We start from the raw sequence: 5222 nt of genomic DNA, 5'->3' as shown, positions 1-5222 counted from the left end.
GCATAGAGATTAGGTTAGCTTTAAGACTAAGCGAGTCGTGTATTCCAGTAGCCAATGACTAATATACCTTTAATATAGTATTAAGATTGGTCAACATTTTAAAATATGACTCGTTATATCATATCGTGTTTAAATAAATACAAGATAATATTGATAACGTATACTTACGGCAGTTATCGCGCTAACAATGTAGAGCGTGGGGACCGTAGATCATTAAATGGCCGATGGCTACATAGTTACAGAAAAGTTTATCTCGCCGTAGATTATTACAAACATGTCATCCCATGTCGCACATACTTCATAGATTTAATGATATCTAAGAAGCAACATGTCCCCAGCAGCACTGTACGCTATAAATATTTACAATATTACGTTAATATATCATTTCACCTATTTTTGATTCAAAGGTTAAAGCATGCATGGTGAATGTTTACATAAATAGTCAGCGCCACGCAAATGACGCTATGTATAATTTAGGCAAGAACGAATAAAACGTTAACGTTTCAACAGAAATGTATTAACAAGAACGTCGTTGGTGAATTCGTGTAGAACTTTCAGGGGGTTAATCATCATGATTGACATTGCTGTTCATCTGAGCATCACATGGACCCGCTGTTACCTGTGTTAGCGAGCTATACCACATCGCAGGGTCGCCACTAACTAACTACACAGCCACTGCCATTCCACCTGACGGCATCTGCAGTGTTTAGATATCGCTATCTATAATAAACGTTGTCGTAGTTTATCATGTGGCGTTACGTACATAACGTAGCGCGCTAAACACGTGTCAGGGCTGCGAAACGCGTGTTTAAATATTATTTTTAAGATCACGAAGACGGAGTTATCTTGATGGGGGAGTGGGGGCTAGACTCTACTGGTTCGGTTCGGTGGCGAGGAGGTGTTGGAGCGGCAGCAACTCTCACACCCACACCGAGGTGCGACCCGCTCTACTGTAGCGTTTTGGGCCAAATAGCCTATAGACTGCCTGGTGTGTAAGAGTCACTGATGTGATTCCAGGCCTTTCAATTTCCCCCTTATTGGGTACAAGTTACGAAGTTCCGCCCAAGCCGAAAGCGGTGCCTTTCATCTATGTTGGTTAAGTCATTTTAAACCAATCTACTACAATCATTGCCGTTGTCATTTGTATTTCAGGCATGTAAGCTTTTTATTGGGGAGTCATTCGTTGTCCGAATTAATACCTCTTGGTCTTCCTGCGACCGCCCCCGCCAGCAGGTTTCCAGCTGTTTGGTCGGGCCGGAGACCGTAGCGTCGGCGCCTTTCATGTGCCGGGCCGCACCGTAAGAAACTTCGGTTGTAAGCGGTATCGCCGACGCACGAGTGTGGGCCCCTATTAATCTACGTATTTAATTATCGCCTTGCTCCGACATAAAACTTTACAGCGATTCAAATTTCATTCAATTCGAGCGGGGCAAAACTGCGTCTGTCTAACTTAATGGGTTCGCGAGTACTTAGCGAGTTTCTCGCAGAATATGTGAAATAATCACGGAATGCGGCTAGCAGGATGGAATCTGTGCTATGCGCCACTCACGTGTGTTTCCGCGTCTACGTAGTTTCATCTATAGTAACTCCAGTCAAGAAAGTTTTTTCTTGAAAATCGTTAACAATATTACGGATGTTATTCGATGTTATTGGGAAAAGTTAGGTGCATTGTAGCAATAGGCGCATTAATGTATTCAAATAATAAATCACACCGAACCACTGAACACCTATGCTGATCGTTCTTTTTGTAATATTTTCTCGCAGGGCACGCGAGTGAATAAATTTGTCAACTTCCGGCCGAAAGGAAACGTTTAGGAACACGTGACGTGTGACGCGTGACGTCTAACATGGCGGACATATTGGAAGAGCAATCATTACTTTGTCTCAACACATCGCTAAAAATAATTTACATGTCTATCAGGCTTTGATTTTGAAGTGCAACATTTATATGATATTTTTTTTTAACTATTTTGATAGATATTGATTTAAAAATTATTGACGTAAATATTCTGACGATACACCAACTACGGTTTATTCCAGTAGCACAGAATTGTATCGCGCACCTTTCTTTAACAAATTTACGCATTCAATTCTAAAGGCAAGCCTCTTCTAGTTACACATGTGTTAACGTACGTCAAATATGGAAACAAAACGTTGGTCGTTAGTTGGTTAGTTCGCTAGCATGGTGATCAATCATGAGACGCTTAAACAGTTATTATATGCTCAAGATAGTATCTACGCCTTAGGCAAAAATTAGCAAGGCAAGCATGTTTAAAGCCTTCACTGTAAATCACACTACCCGTTTACTTTACATACATTCGTTAACTCAAACGGATATCCTAACTATGTTACGACTAAACCTGATTATTAGTTTAACCTCGTACGATAACCACTTATTTCGTTTGACTTTACAGAAGTACAATCTCTATCGTTTATTATCGGTTGAAACTAGCTATAAAATCGTAAGCCCACCTACTATGCCATAACCCCGAGGATTGCACCTGCATACGTGTGACCTTACGCGTGACCTTACAACTTACTTTGCGCCTCGGACAAATTGATATATCAACTACCTATACACTATCATCAATATATATTTATTTATTTATATATACACATATATACATATTTAAATGCAATATTGGTCTATTCGTCACTTTTATATTTGCAGCAATAACGTATCCATAATTAGAGACTCGCTCTAGTTCGCGTGCATGCTATAGTAAGTGCCTTCTCTTCACGCATGCATCAAACATGATACGGCCAGGTCACATGCACGCGCGCACCCATGCTTGACTGGCCGCTTCTAGCTGGACCACCGCGATAGACCGACCACAGTGCGTTTTACGTCAACCCGTTTTCGCGAACCTTCCCACCGGCTATTGCAGGTTAACTATCGCGTTTGAAATTCCAGCGTTTCTACCGGTTGGGGCCATCAGCGATTAACGACGTACAACTGGATGGACTTTACTACGTTGACCTGACGCTTGCCATAGCCGTGCTTTTATCTGCCCAAAACATTTAGAGAGTAAGAGAGCGCGAATGTTTGTGTAAGGATAATATAACGAATAATCAAGAAATAAGCGAGAGAGAAAAAAAGATAAAAAATGGAAAGATAATGAGAATAAATGAGAGAGAGAGAAACAGAGAGAAGGGGGAGAGAGATTCATTTAATTTTGCTTATATATATATATATATAGAGGCCTATAAGCAAAATTAATGATCTGTGGCCATCTATAGTGAAAGTAGAACATCGGATATTGTCAATTGCACAATTAAGTCGTGGAGCTTAAAAAACATCGTTAACTGTTGCGCACACTCAATCGAACAAGTAGACCGAGTCTCGTGTTCGCGCGTAAGATCTCCTGCGCCAGCTTACTGTAGACTAGAAGTCACACGCCGGCCATGAGGATATTGTGGCCGACGTCGAGGTGAGACTATAAATTATGCCCAACCCAATAACACTGGGGCGATAAACACATAAAGTCACTGGCGTGTACAATTTAAAGTCATTTAAGTTTATTATTTTGAGACTGCTGGCGCGTCGAAGGCCAACGAACAGTGGATTGTTTATGTGTGGTCCAACATATGGAAGTGTTTTTTGGGAAGCGCTATATATTTATGGCGTAGAGAGCAAAGCTGGCGCGTGAATGCAACGTACGTGTCTCGTGTATAGGCATAGAACTGCGTTCAGATATATAAATAATAAACAAACAAACAAACAAACAAACAAACAAAAAAAAAAATAAATATATCTATATCTATCTATCTATCTATCTATCTATCTATCTATCTATCTATCTATCTATCTATTCTATCTATCTATCTATCTATCTATCTATCTAATCTATCTATCTATCTATCTATCTATCGATCTATCTATCTATCTATCTATCTATCTCTCTATCTATCTATCTACTCTATCTATCTATCTATCTATCATTATCTATCTATCTATCTATCTATCTACTATCTATCTATCTTATCTATCTATCTATCTATTTATCTATCATATCTATCTATTATCTATCTACCTACCTACCTATTCTATCTATCTATCTATCTATCTATCTATCTATCTATCTATCTATCTATCTATCTATCTATCTATCTATATAAATAAATAAATAAATAAATAAATATATATATATTGATGATAGTGTATAGGTAGTTGATATATCATTTGTCCGAGGCGCGTAAGGTCACGCGTAAGGTCACACGTATGCAGGTGCAATCCTCGGGGTTATGGCATAGTAGGTGGGCTTACGATTTTATAGCTAGTTTCAACCGATAATAAACGATAGAGATTGTACTTCTGTAAAGTCAAACGAAATAAATGGTTATCGTACGAGGTTAAACTAATAATCAGGTTTAGTCGTAACATAGTTAGGATATCCGTTTGAGTTAACGAATGTATGTAAAGTAAACGGGTAGTGTGATTTACAGTGAAGGCTTTAAACATGCTTGCCTTGCTAATTTTTGGCCTAAGGCGTGATACTATCGTGAGCATATAATAACTGTTTAAGCGTCTCATGATTGATCACCATGCTAGCGAACTAACCAACTAGAAGTTGTGTGTAACTAGAAGAGGCTTGCCTTTAGAATTGAATGCGTAATTTGTTAAAAAAGGTGCGCGATACAATTCTGTGCTACTGGAATAAACCGTAGTTGGTGTCTCGTCAGAATATTAACGTCAATAATTTTTAAATCAATATCTATCAAAATAGTTTAAAAAAATATCATATAAATGTTGCACTTCAAAATCAAAGCCTGATAGACATGTAAATTCTTTTTAGCGATGTGTTCAGACAAAGTAATTATTGCTCTTCCAATATGTCCGCCATGTTAGACGTCACGCGTCACAACGTCACGTGTTCCTAAACGTTTCCTTTCGGCCGGAAGTTGACAAATTTATTCACTCGCGTGCCCTGCGAGAAAATATTACAAAAAGAACGATCAGCATAGGTGTTCGGTGTGATTTATTATTTGAATACATTAATGCACCTATTGCTACAATGCACCTAACTTTTCCCAATAACATCGATAACATCCGTAATATAAGTTAACGATTTTCAAAGAAAAAACTTTCTGACGAGTTACTATAGATGAAACTACGTAGACGCGGAAACACACGTGAGTGACGCATAGCACAGATTCCATCCTGCTAGCCGCATTCCGTGATTATTTCACATATTCTTCGCAGAAACTCGCTAAGTACTCGC

Source organism: Priapulus caudatus, unplaced genomic scaffold, assembly GCF_000485595.1.
Source record: "Priapulus caudatus unplaced genomic scaffold, Priapulus_caudatus-5.0.1 Scaffold56, whole genome shotgun sequence".
Lineage (NCBI taxonomy): Eukaryota > Metazoa > Priapulida > Priapulimorpha > Priapulimorphida > Priapulidae > Priapulus > Priapulus caudatus.
Note: the sequence above shows the minus strand (reverse complement) of the source record.